A 14,436-nucleotide genomic window follows, 5' to 3' on the forward strand; every position below is an offset into this window, starting at 1 on the left:
CACCACTTGCGCCACTAAACTATGGAGGGCCCTTGGAAAGCCTTTCATCATACGAATTAATCCTAGGTGCAAACGTCCTCCGGAGCTAACTGGAGGAACAGCAGGGATGGCATGAAAAACAGGAGGCCTCTCTCACGCTTGGTGGGAATTCGATTGCTAAAGAGGCAAGTCAAAGTTTCAGGCAGGCCTGCGGGGATATTTCTACCCTACAGCTCCCCAACCTTCTAAAGCCTGTGGGGATCGTCAATTCTGACACTGTGGTGGGGCAACCACAAGATGGCAGCTGCAGGAGGCAAATCAAGCCACAAAATGGCAGCTATGGGAGGCGGAGCCAGCCACCCACCCAGAAGGAGGCCATCTGTCATGGAGATGTGGGGAACTTTACAACAATACGGTGGGAAAGAGCAGCGAGAGAATAAAATCAACACTCCAACAGCAACTGCCACCAAATCAATGTCATTTTAGTCAGCAAAGCCAAACAGGTCACAAACGGCCAATCAGAAGCTGAGCTATCCAGCTCAATAGTCATTGGCCAACACCCAGGTGACCTCAGGAGGTCCACCAGCAGCGCCAGAGCTCCAGAGGTCCTCCCACTGTTGCCCCAAAGAATCCAGAGGATCACATTGCCCCAGACAAAAGTATTCCATCTATACACTATGGCTGATCGCCACTGATAGGCCTCTGTTCCATATATTTATCCATTCCCCTCTTGAAGCTGTCTGTGCTTGTAGCTACCACCACTCCCTGTGGCAGGAAATTCCGCCTGTTTCCTCTTTGGGTGAAGAAGCATTTCCTTCTATCTGTTCTAAGCCTTCTGCTATTCAATTTCATTGAGGGCCCAGGAGTTCTAGTCCTGCGAAAAAGGGGGGAACATACTTCTTTTTCCACCCTCTCTATCCCATGAATAATTTTGCAAACCTCAATCATAGGGAAGGTGTTCCACCCCCTTAATCCATCCTTTCTCAACCTTCTGACCATGGAGAAGCCCCTGAAATAACTTTTCAGACTTTGAGGAGCCCTGGAAGTGAGGTCACCTGGCCACGCCCCCAAAGTGACATCACTTCCCACACTCTTATTCTCCTTTTGCTCCTTCCCCCTGCCTTTGCTTCTACTATGGTGGCTTTGCCTCCTGTAGGCCAGAAAGAAGAGCAGCAGCTGAGAAGAGAGCCTTGACCACATCAGAGGTCCCACGTACCCCCCAGTCCACAGAACCCTAGTTGGGTATTCCTGACAACCATTTCAGTTGCCCTTTTCTGCAGCTTTTCCAAGGCTATAATCTTTTTTTAAGGTGTGGTGGCCAGGACTGTACACAGTATTAAAAATGAGGTCAAATGAGGCCAGAGTCCTTACTTCATTACTCCTTAAACCTGGTTCCTCTGACCATAAATACCGACTTAAAAAAAATCTACAAGTATAAACTGGATCCAGTTGCATTTGAACACATCGAACAGCACTTACTCCTGTTCTGATGGGTACAGAGACAGAAGAGAAACAAGTGGCTCCAGCATGAGAGACACATTAGATTTGGGGAGGGCTGAAGGTACTATAGTAGGGCAACTGCTTGGCATGCAGAAGGTCCCAGGCTTAGTCCCCCCCCCCATCTCCAGCTTAAAAATGATGGATAAGGCACTGACAAGTGGCTGCCGGTCAAAGTACGCAATACTGACCTTGTTAGTCCACTTAGAGACCAACAAGATTTCCAGGATATAAGATAGCTATTGTCAACTTTTCTATTGTTGAGAAAATTCTTCAGGCTTTGAGAAACGCCGGGAGTGGCGCAATCATTGCAGAATATGGTTGAAAGCAGAGCTGTGGACACGCCCACCAGGGCCCCTTCCCTTCCCGTCCCCTCCAGGCCCATCACTGGCCATTTGGGGAAGGGGGTTGGGTCAACATGACCATATAGGATCATATCACTTGACAAATATTTAACAAATTTAGAAATATATATTAAAAATAATTAACTCCCACCCATTCGGAAAACACTTCCAGGGCTGTCAAGAGACCCCAGGGTTTCATGAAACCTGGTTGAGAATACCTAGTCTAAGCTTTCAAGAACCAAAACTCCCTTTGGCAGACATGAGTAGGAATGGAGAACTCCAAATCTTTATATTCGCTGGGAGGGGTATTGTAAAGAACGCTTGCGAAGGATGCAGAGGGATCAGCGCACCTTGCGACTGGAGCACAGGGGAAAGGATTGGGGGAAGGAAATGAATGTCTGTCATGAGATCAGAATCCTACATCCCTGTTCAGCCCTGCGGGGCTCACCTGGACGGCCCAATGGCCTGATTCAGAATGAAGCAAGTTCATGTAATAGCCTGTGTTTTCAGCGTCTCTGTTCTGTTCCCTCTCCCAGCCTCCCAGTCCCAACAGGGGCCTCAGATCTGAAAAATTCACAACCAAACTAGCTCCCTCCCCTCCCCAAGGCCCCCCCAACTCCCTTCAAGGTCCAATGAAGGCAGGTTTTATTTTCAAGGGAAAGGCAGCAGAAAAGAAGGACAGGGGGAACTGCTGCAGTGATCCCACATCGCGTCTTCCCATATCTGGACTCACAGCAGTTTGTCAGAGCACATGATGCTGTCTGATAGGGGCCTGCTCCATACGGCAATGCCAAAGGCCTGCATCTTTCATTTTGTCATCACTAGATAGCAGAAGCTTATGGTAGCTGCATTATGGTAAACAGTGTGTGACTTGCGGCAGGCTTAATATTCTTCCTGAGCATTCCTTCTCCCCGAGGCAGTCTCTCCTCCTCCTCCTCCTCCTCCTCCCTCCTTCCGGACAGCTAGTCTTTGCTCTGTACATTCCCATACATGTCCCTTTGCCAGCTTCCTTCTACCCGGAGTTGGAGCAGGTGTCACTGCAAACCCTCCTCCCCTGTTTTTACATGTTAGCCCCTCCCCCTGGAATCCAGCCAAGATTATTTAGTTAGAAAACTAAATGCGTTTTTTTCCTTCCAGTCTGAAAATCTAGTTGCACTTCTGAAAACAGCCTCATCGCATCTCAAAGCAACAGTTCACTAGAATGCATGCGCATAATAAGGGATCAATCCAGTAGACCAGCCATACAGTCAACTGCTGCTTTCCCACCGTCCTCACCACTGCCAATGTGCATGCAGATAAACATGAAGAAGCATTGCAATGAATGTGCAACTCTTGAATCCCCTCCTGGACTCCCCTCTGGGCATTCATGCAAGTTACTTCCATTCCGGAGCATGATTAACTTACTTGCAGGGGGTAGCAAGAGAGCATCGGCTGGGAAGATGGGTCCAGGGCACGATATATAGTATCTTGGTGTGTGTGTGTCTTGTGACTCCTGTCATCCAGTATGGGCACTGTTAATGGGCAGGGTCTCCAACCTTTCTGAGCCACCTTTGGGATTTTGAGAGCTTCAACACCAAATGGCTGCCATGCAAGGCAGAGTCAAGCCTAAGATGGCCGCTGCAGGAAGTGGAGCCAAGCACAATGCCTCCAACATCACCTCTCCTGGGAAGACTCTTCAAGGGGGAATGGAAGGCAGGAAACAACGAGCCCTGCCTTACAAGGAAGCATCCACCATAATAGGGATCCCTGGTTTATGTATGTATTCTACATTGCTATTGGATGTTTCCTAATTCTGCATTCCTACATGAGCTCACACAAAGTTGACCCAATCCAGTCCCCCCCCCCCGAGGCAAGATTTCCCCTGTTTTCCTTCTCCTTCTATGACTGAGCTGTCCTAGTTATCTGTTTTCTCCTTTTTAATTTTTGGACTATCTGTAACCTGCCACGAGCCAGTTCCAGGAATGGCAGGAAATAAAAATCCTAAATAAATAAATGAATAAATAAAATAAAGAATTCTGGCTGTTCCACTGTATTACAGTATAATGTTTCGGTTATTTGCTCATTCATTCATTCATTCATTCATTCATTCATTCATTCATTCATTCATTCATTCATTCATTCCTATATATATAGATTCCTACTCGCAGAGAAAAGAACCCTACGAGGTGCATATGGGGACAAGAGGTCTCTCAGGTAAGTGGGGCCCATAAGCTGCGGATGGCCTTAAAGCTAAGAACCAAAACCTTGACCTGATCCAGAAACTGATTGACAACCAGTGCAGCTGGACATGGGACCTCCAAGATGACCTCATGAGGACCCTAACAGCTACATTTTTCACCAGCTGCAATTTCCAGGTCAGAGACAAGGGAAGGCCTACGTAGAATTATAGAAGTCTAAGGCAGGGGTAGTCAAACTGCGGCCAGCAAATGCTGGCAGGGGCTCATGGGAACTGTAGTCCATGGACATCTGGAGGGCCACAGTTTGATTACCCCTGCCTTAAGGGCTCTCAGTTGGATGGAAAGGCAGCACAAAATGGCAGCATTTTTAAAAGGCAGCCTAAATTGTCTTCTGATACAAATAAACAAAGGACTAAATTTAGTTTTCAAGACAACAGCAGGGTTCGAAGCACAGTCTCCCCCCCACCCCTCCCTCCCCTGGCCAAAAAGTATGTTTTGTCAATGTGCTAAAACAACATTCTGCAGAAACGCCAGTGGGCTGAAGGTGGCCCTGAGGAGACATGTGAAAGTCAGACTTCCCTGGGAAAGACACGTGGCAGCCAGGTCTGGCATTCAGCAGGACAAAAAGGCTGCATTTTGATTACCTTATTAACACTGGAACACAGTGAGCCCCACGGTATGTGCAACAAATGAGCCACCGTGCACCATTTGAATCTTTTTTTTTAGATCTTTCCTTATTAAACAGGAAATTACATACATACAGAATGCCAATACCACAACACGTAAAAATAACAATACCAAAATAATTTCAAATTACCCAGCAAGAATGAAGAAAATTAATTGACTTTTTGCATGAAGGAATAAAAATAAAACTAACACATTAAAAAAAAAACCCTATTCTGGCTACCAAAAGATTTTCCTACATGCAGTAGCTTTAAAAATATGTATATATTAATACTTTTAAGCTTATTTCTAACTTGAGTTCAGAGCATTCATAGTTTTTTTGGGGGGGAAGTACATTTTTATTTCTGCTTTGGGCATGCATAATACTGCATACTCCAAGAACAAAGGGTATTCTAATCTAGAGTTATAGAGAATTATCATTTGCAAATTCATTCCAGGTATGAAGCAGGGTAACCCCAGGCAATCTGATCATAATATTTAAGAGGCAGAGAGAGAGAGAGAGCAGCAATGTTAATTCAAAATGCAATTAATCATGACAAGAATTTTCAGCCACTATGAAACAGGAACGGTAAAGCAAATTCAGAATTGCTGAACAGGCTCTATCTGAATGTTCAATATCATGTAACATGATTCAGAATCTGGACGCTTCATTCCTCATTTTTCTACCTAACTTCTATTCTTTTCATAAATCTGGGACTGCACTAAATCCAGTAGGAAGCAGATGGGTGAAATGAAAGCGAGACAAAGGAACTGGTGACCCCCCCCCCATCTGTCCATCCATCCATCGATTTATTTATTTCAAACACCTCTATGTCACTTTTCCACGCAGATTTACCTCCCCTTCCCTATTTCCCTAGATGATGCCTTGAAAGTTTCCCCATCACAAGAGAGCAGCTTCTGTAGATGAATCCTACATCACCGGACACTTTTCTTCCAAACCAGGGTGGTCAAAATGCCTATTCAAACGGAGACTGCAGGCAAAATACTGCTTGCTCCGGACTCTGATCTATCAAATGCAGGATCCTCAGAACAAAGAGGATCGAGACCAAAACCCACCGCCAGAGACAGGCTTCCCACAGAATAACAGGAGGGGCCTCAAACCTATGACAGGAAGACCTCCGAATCGCGCCATCCCTCCCGAGAAAGCCCTCCGTTCCCATCCCTGGATGCCCATGTCTCTGCATAAACAACTGGAGGGCATGCCCCACCAAATCCGGAGTCTGCCAGAGGCATCCCAGGAGCATGGCCTCCACAGCTGAGTGTGGCCCCTTCAGCCACAGACACACATGAGGCTACTGAAAAACACTCGGTCAACTTCAGAGGTTGCTGGAACAGACAGGACAAGAGGTTCCGTCTCCGGCCAGCCTGCAGTCAACCCCAGGGAGCTATCCATGGTCCTGACCAGCCACAGAATTCCCTAGTTATCAGCCAGGCCTTATTAGCCACCACCTGCAGATGGACCTCCCTGGACCAGGAGAAGAAGACAGGTTGCTAACACAATCCTACCAGAGCTCCTCTTGGCCAACTTCCAGCCCAGAACGTAAATGCTACAGCCACAGTGAGCCACCAGAATGCCATCCACTTTAACCAGGCAGCGCGAGAACTGCCCCTGAGCTGTCCACTAAGTAAAATAATCAAACAATGCAAATAAATAAATATAATAAGCCGTTCTCTGCATCCCATTAGCTCCCTGCAGACTAATTCTACATTTCCAGATGCTAGGGGAGGGGGGACATAGATGTCATATGGACATTTCCACATGCGTGGTACAATTTAAAAAGAGTAACAATATCTCCCGTCACAAAACAAAAGCTACAAAATCAATATATGACAATATGCAGCATTATATGACTCAGTTAACGCCATTCTAAAATTATTTTTCAGCCGTTAGATCTGGTTACAATAGATGAACGAATTACCTGAATTTGTTCTTCAGCTGCTAAAAATCCATGGATCTTCTTCGCAGACGACCAAATTCAGCATATCTGGGGGGAAAGGGAGGGGGGAAAGGTTATTGTTCAGTTGCACTTCCCTCCAGGAAATGATCACAATTATAGAAGAACCTTTTCACACTCCCCTGTATGCAGAAAAGTCAGGCTGACTGTTTCCTAAATTATTACCAGATGACCACATCTTCACAAGTACTCAATGATACTGTAACAGGACAAGGAAGATTGTGTTGCAATTTGGTAACTTTTTAACTTTCTATTTTTCATTCTTTAAATAAAAGAAACCTTTAACTACTGTAAATCACTCTTTTTAATAGTCCAACTGACTGGTATCTGACCAAGGGAGCACTGATTATTGAGACTTTATGCTCCCCCAAATATTTTTGGTTTCAAGGTCTCATCAGTTTGGGACTTTGGCAGGTGGGCTACACCAGCTCTTAAACAGACAGTGTTTCATTCACCTCAGGAGAGAGGGAAAAGATGTGGAACATGAGGTGAGTCCCTGCCCACCCCTGGATCAATGGGACATCCTTTGCCCAAGGACACAGCCAGGAAATGCACTGTTGGGTCTTGACTCCTAGGGCACGTTTCTATGCCAAAGGCAGGAGGCAAGCAGACCCATGCCAGAAGCAACCAGAAGGGTCCGGATCCTAATAAAGCACAGTGGGCAGAGCGCTGGCTGAAAGAAGCACAGAGTTCACCTTCAGAAGGAGTGGGCTTCTCCGACTTCTCTCTCTTGGTCTGGCTTGAAAGAGAAAGGGCCGGTGGTTAATCACAGCTCCACAGAAAGGACCTCTTAGCATCAGGGCCCAACGCTTTCCAGCTGTTTCTGTGCTGATCTTCTGGGAAGAGGGGTTCGTGGGGAGGCAAGTGTGTAGAGCGTGTCTGGCGCATGCCTATGGCATGGGCCGTGGGGAAGCAGGCAGTGCTCGGCCAAACTGCCATTCACAGCTCAGGCAAAATGCTTAGGAAGGATTTCCAGCCCGGGGAAATGTACAGCAATCCTAAGCAGTGCAACAGTATGCAAGCCCCAGGTCTGCTAAACACCTTGCAGTGCAACTGATTTAGAGCATTTTGTGTTCTCTCTCATATCCTGAATTATAACAATTATACTAAGATAAAATATAGTCTGAATTATGCAACAGTCAGGGTCTGGGATCCAGTGCTGGGCAACCAGAAACAAAAATGGACTTAGTGCAGTTCTGTTTGCACAAAGCTTATTTCGTACTTTCCCGAAAACTGTCCAGTTTCTAGACCCACAAACTGCCTTGCAATTTCTTGAGCAAGTGGAGGTGTGAGCACGGAGATACAAAATTTGACAGCGTGGGAGGTCCACTGTTTTGAACTTGCAGGCTTTTTTGGAATTCTAACACAGGACTGTGTAGCTATCACAACATGGCTGCCACAGGAGGTGGAGCCAATCACAACATGGCTGCCACAGGAGGTGGAGCCAATCACAACATGGCTGCCACAGGAGGTGGAGCCAATCACAACATGGCTGCCACAGGAGGTGGAGCCAATCACAACATGGCTGCCACAGGAGGTGGGGCCAATCACAACATGGCTGCCACAGGAGGTGGAGCCCATTGCAGTGAATCACAAAACGAGCTGCTGCAGGAGGGAGAAACCACCACAAAATGCAAGGAGAACAGTTATATACACACTAGGAGGACCTCTTTAACCTTTTGTCTGTTTAACAGGATGCCTTTTAATCAGCACAGACCAATAGACACCCTCCTGGTCTCTCTCACTTTCTAAGAGCACTTTGAAGGAGATGGAGGAGGAGAACTGGCTTTCACTGCCCATAGGAGCCCCAAAGTGGGTTACAAACCTCTTTCCCTTCCTCTCCCCACAACAAACACCCTGTGAGGTAATTGGGGCTGAGAGAGCTCTAAGAGAACTGCTCTGCAAGAACAGCTCTAAGAGTGGAAGAGTGCAGAATCCAATCGAGTTCTGTAGATTACAGTCGGCCGCTGCTCTTTAACTGCCACACCACACTGGGGTTCGTGGGGGCTGTGCCACTCTCAGGCACCGTGCGGGGGACCCCTGACTTAGCCCAGTGAGCGGCTGCCGTCTGCTTCTTGCCTTTCTGCTCGCAAGAGAACTGCAGCTCAAGAGGGGACTCTGAGTGGGATCCAGCCCATTACGCTGCTTCCTCATTCATTAAAAAAAAGGTCCAGGGCTCCGCAGCTCAGCTTTGAGCATGCCAGGTTGTGGGTCCAACCCCAGCCCCGTCCGTTCCACGCAGGATGACCCTCTCCCCATTCCCAAACGGGCACTGCACGGGGGCAGACAGACTCTTCTGGGCTCAGGCCGCCTCTCCCCGCCCCAGATTTATGCCCTGGAATGATTCTAAACAAACGGTCTCGTTACCTGACGCTACTGCTAGATCAAACGAATGGCAGAAGCACTTTAAACGTAATCTCAGGATGGATCATGAGAGACAGAAAGTGAGAAGCCAGCCGGGTTGGGGCTTGGCAAACATGGGGCGGGCCTCTGACCTGGAGGAATGAAGGGCCATGTTTCATGCCCTGTGGACAAGATTCAGCAAGAGGTTGGTGGGCACCTGCCAAAGCGAGGTGTCTCCTCAGGTGGGTTGAGTCCTAACAGTACAGGAAGGCTCCCCCCTCCCCCCCCACACAGACACACACTCTCTCTGTTTCAGAATTTTATGAAGCTCCCTTCTATATAATTTATCTACGGCGTACTTTAGGAAGAAAAGACGGTAGAGCAGAAATATGCACAGCCCATAATGCTTTCAGGCTCCGCAAAGGACTTTCAGAACATAAAATATTAAAAGGCCCAGCGACTTAACCTCCAGCAAGAATTACAAACAATTCCCCGCGTCTTAGGTTATAGATTATATTGGCTGACCATTAGGATGGGAACATTAGTGCCTCCCATCATCGTCATGGATCATACCAGCCTGCGCTGTGCCACATAACTGTCTAAAATGGTACATTACAGCCGCGTAACGGGAAGCTTCAGCATTCAGCAGCAGAGAGAGGAGCCATTTCTGCATTGCATTACGGAAACCACACGTGGGGAGGGAAAGAGAGAGCGAGGGAAAGCAAGCAAAGGAAACAGAGGAGGTTTTGCCAGCAGACGGATCCAGGAGGAGATGGGTGGCGGGCCTCATTTCCACACTCCTGTCGCCCTCAAAAGCACCAGCTCCTCCTCCTCCAATTATCTGCCCCCTCCCAGTCCCGCTTTGCCTTCAGCATCTCTCTCTCTCTCTCTCTCTCTCTCTCTCTCTCTCTCTCCTGCCTCCCTCAAAGGCTGATCTGCTTTCAGGTTTCCTTTGCAAATGTACAGAGAACTTAAAAGCTCTCCCTGACAGTTAGCCCTTTGGGTTCATCTCACAACAAATTTACTTCTGTCGGCGGGAACGGAAAATACATTTCCCTGCAATTTAGAGGAAATTTGTTTAGGGAGAGAAGCGGGTAGTGGATTTCTCCACGGATGCAGCCAAGCTACTGGGTTTCCCTTTCCCGGCAGCAATGTTTTAGGAAGCACTGGTGGCCGGAGACCAGAACCGAGCAGGGTAGGTCTGCACACATCTATTCGTGCCGGGCACCCAAGCGGGCACTCCTGGGGAACGCCTTGCAAGACTCAGCCAGACTGCCCCTTGGGCTGAATTCTTTGAATGGTTCTTGCCTCCTTGGGAATCCTGGGGAGGTCCCAGGCACGACTGACAAGCAGGAATCCCAGCAAGGCCAGAGGCGACAGCAGCAGAGCCAGGAGCTCATCCCCAGACCATCCTCAAGGGGGAAAGGAGGGGCAGTTCTCAACCGCAAAACAGAAGCGCAGGAGGGCATGGGATCCACACGAGTGGCCAACCTCCCTGCAGCCCTTCTCTCCAAGCCAGGCATGTTTCTGAGGTCAGCTGTGGGGGAGGGAGAGTTGGCAACAGGGAAGAGGCCTCTCTTTAGGGATGCCAGCCTCCAGGTGGGGCCTGGCGATCCCCCAGAATTACAGTTCATGTCCAGACTATAGAGATCAGTTCCCCTGGAGAAAGCGGCTGCTTGGGAGGGTGGATTCCCTAGCACAGGGGTAGTCAAACTGCGGCCCTCCAGATGTCCATGGACTACAATTCCCAGGAGCCCCTGCCAGCGTTCGCTGGCAGGGGCTCCTGGGAATTGTAGTCCATGGACATCTGGAGGGCCGCAGTTTGACTACCCCTGCCCTAGCATAATACAACAGGGATGTCCCTCCCCATCCCTAATCCAGCCCACTCCCAGCTCCACCCACAAAGGCTCCAGGTATTCCCTCCGCTCCTTAACAGCACGGCCCTCTCGCTGTACAGCATGGAGGAATGGACACGGCTTCTTCCTTGGAACACACACCGTTGTTTCTGAAAAGAACACCTTCCTGCAGCCCTGGCACAAGGGATTCCTCTGTGTTTGCTTCTCCTGCCTTCTTTCCCTTTTGTTTTCCAGTGTGTCCTGCCCTGTTCTCCTGCTTCTACCCACCCGCCCTTGACTGCAGCTCCATTTCCTTAGCAAAGGGGGAAGGGGAGCATCCAGGAAAAGGAGGGTGGCCGATCAGATATCTGGCATTCTGAAATGCTGGCTGATGGTGGGAACTGCCGTCGAGTCACAGCAGACTTACGGAGACCCTGCAGGGTTGTCAAGGGAAGAGATGAATAGCAGCAGTTTGCCATTGCAGCCCTGCCTTTGCAACCCTGCTCAGCGGTCCCTCTTTCCAGTACAAACGAGGTTCTCCACCCCTGCTCAGCTCCCAAGACCTGTCTGGGTCAGGCCAGCCTGGGAGATCCAGGTCAGGGCAACTGCTGTCTTCACAGCTCACAGGGTGAGGGGGAATAGGTTTTATGCCCAGAGAAGTCCAGGATGGAGCAAAGGTTAGTTAGAGGTGCTTTGATACAGCAAAGTTGTGTGACCTCCAATCTTTGTGGATGGTTGTGTGCATGCAAACAAAATACATTTAATCCTGAGACATTTTTTATCTGAAATCCTGCATTTACAGAACTCTGGCATAACACAACATACAGGCAAGAGAACCATCAGTTATGAAAGCAAACACACCACATTCAACACGGCAGCAGGGGATGGACTCACACACAACCACTGCCTGTTAAATGCGCGCAATTCACAACTGTGCGCATGCCACGTGAGTCCTGCGACTGCAAAGATCAGAAGATCAGGAAGGAAACCAGGTGTAGGAGGCATTTCCCCCTAAATGCAAAATCCCTATAACAGCTGCTGGTGAACAGGCTGGCATTATGGCAAGTGTAAGTCTGTGGGGGGGATGGGCTCTCTTGGTTCTGGGGGCTAGCTGAGCCCCTCGAGGTCCTGCCAGAGCTTCACTTTGGTCCCTCGGGAGAAGAACTGGCCCCAGGTGCTGAGTGAAACAGTCTGGGCGGGCCATTGCTTGGCTTTGCAGCTTTGTAGTTCCGCTTCTCTGGCCATGTGCCTCTTTACAGTCAAGCATACCACTTCACCCCACTTTTCACTACCTTTCCCATCCTCCAAGAGAACTGCTCTGTGAGAACAGCTCTAAGAGGACTGTGACTAGCCCAAAATCACCCAACTGTCTGCATATGGAGGAGTGGGGAATGAAACCGGGTTCTCCAGATTAGAGGGCACAGCTCTTTAACCCCTGCACTCAACTCCCAAGGAGTGCCAAATACCATTTTGAGAAATCCAAGAGAAAACTCCGTATTCCCCCCACCTCTAGTGCAACCCCGGAGCACAAACCTTCATTCGTAGCAGGAGGACTCTGAGCTCAGGTTGGTCTGTGGCACATGCACTTCTGTGCTCAGGCAAGCCAGATGACCACAACAGCATTTGTCAATGGTGGAAAAGGAAGGGCTCCCTTTGACCATCAAAACGGCTTCACTGGGGAAGTGATTCGACCTGCACGGGTGCAAGTCATGTCCTGTGAGGGCTGTGGTCAGGAAGAGAACTGGGCGGAGTGAAGAAGGCCAGGTGGGTCCCGCTCAGCACCAGCCACCCTTTCCTCTGCCCTGGGAGAAAGCCTGGTTCCTGCCCCTGCTTTGCAGATGGCCAGACGGAGGTCAAGGGAGAAGAGTCTTGCTCAAAGCCTCCTAGAGAGGCCACTGATAAGATCTTCAACTGGAAGAGTTTCAACTCCCTGATCAAAACTCATCTTCCCAGCCGCTCTGCCACAGCAGGCTGCAATACCTTCAGACGTCCCTGGTGTATCAAGAAATATATTTAGAAGTTAATTATGATCCCCTGCTGTGCTCGAGGATTGGCGACTGTCCCCAAATATCCCGTCAAGGCTCAATTTGCATGTGTCAGTTTAAACACACGCATATTTTAAATGCTCACGGCCTACCGGTGAGGCTGGGCTAGATACAAAATATTTGACAACTAGAACAAGTGGGAAAGCAAGAATTATGGAACAGGAAATCAAGCCCCTCCTCCTCTCCTCCTCCCGAGCCACTCACCCAAACTGGAAATCCCAAAGTGAGTCCTCTAACGACACAAGGAGAAGCATATTCAACCCAACAGGACCAATCTTTTTGGCAGCCCAAGGAGGAAAACCAGTGTTTATGTCCCCGCTTCACAGATGGGCAGTTTTGCTGGCTGCACCCTGATTGGCCCTATTCCAACTTGGACAGCTGGACATGTCCCCCCCCCCCAGGCTGTTTCACAAATATATAGGGGGAACCATGGATAAGGATATCCGCTACCCACCTTTTCTCTTTGGACATCATCATAAAAATCAGAATAAGAAAATAGATAAATGCATGCAATAAATAACTAGGAGTCTACAACATCTCAAATTAGTTCCAGCCATAATTGCTGTTTGCAAGGAAGGTGAGAAGGGGCTGGATTCTTCTGGGCAGCACAGGAGACGCACTTGGGGCTTTGAGGGGGAGGCCAGCTCAGCTCAGCGACATGACAGGCCTCAGCCTTCGGCCTGGTGGGAGGCCGGTTTACAAGCCCTGCGGAATTGTTCAAGGTCCTGCAAGGCTCTGATCTCCTTCGGAAGAGCGTTCCGCCAAGCCAGGGCCAGGGCCCAAAAGGTTCTGGCTCTGGTTCTTGATTCTGGTTGAGGCCCATCTGGCCTCCTTAGGGCCGGGGATCCTAAGCACATTTTGCTGGCTTGATCTTAATGTAATTCGAAATCATGGAGGAATTACGTATGCTGAATATATTGACAGTAAGACCTTTTATATCAAAATTCACTGCAAAAACAAAAAACAGTGTTCAAAACAAGCAAATACTTGAGCTTTGCTTGGGGCACAGATTCCTTGCATGTCAACACTCTCTGGCCCTACTTTGAATAATTTTATCTATTTTAGGATAATATTTTTTATATATAAAAATCTGGGCTCTAGTCTATAAAATCAGACACTGCAGTGACCATGCAATCCTAAGCAGAGTTTCACCCTTCAAAGTCCATTGATGTCTATCATTTTGGAAGACTGTATAGCTTTTCTTAAGGTTGCAGTACAAATCTATCAATTTTAAGGTGTTGCAAAATGATGGGTTTTTAAAAAATGGCAATAAAGAGTTTTTTTGATTCAGCAAACTAAAAAAACTGGCACCAAAGAAGGTTTTCGAATTCAGAAAAATTAAAACACACACACACACAAACACACACACACACAGACACACATTTAGCCCCATTCACACATTCCTCTCGTTCTACATTTCCTGCCATCTTGTGAAACTGCGATTGTAATGCATCTCCAGAGGGTAAAGATCAGTTCCCCTGGAGAAAGTGGCAGCTCTGGAAGGTGCGCTCTAGGGCTTCATACATTGCTCAGGTGTTGCCCCAAACCCTGCCCTGCTCCAGCTGCACCCCCAAATT

At 48.4% G+C, this 14,436-nt stretch overlaps 1 protein-coding gene across 16 annotated transcripts in view; it reads right to left on the reverse strand.

Moving 5' to 3' along the window:
• ADGRL3 (adhesion G protein-coupled receptor L3) overlaps window positions 1-14,436 on the reverse strand; it is an 808,020-nt gene that overhangs the window by 658,872 nt on the left and 134,712 nt on the right. For all 16 annotated transcript variants that reach the window (XM_077346366.1, XM_077346369.1, XM_077346357.1 and 13 more), the window contains exon 2: window positions 6,601-6,666. The gene's annotated coding sequence lies outside the window, so the exon portion shown is untranslated. The remainder of the gene's footprint in view (window positions 1-6,600; window positions 6,667-14,436) is intronic.

The sequence above is a fragment of the Paroedura picta genome, chromosome 7 (assembly GCF_049243985.1).
Source record: "Paroedura picta isolate Pp20150507F chromosome 7, Ppicta_v3.0, whole genome shotgun sequence".
Lineage (NCBI taxonomy): Eukaryota > Metazoa > Chordata > Lepidosauria > Squamata > Gekkonidae > Paroedura > Paroedura picta.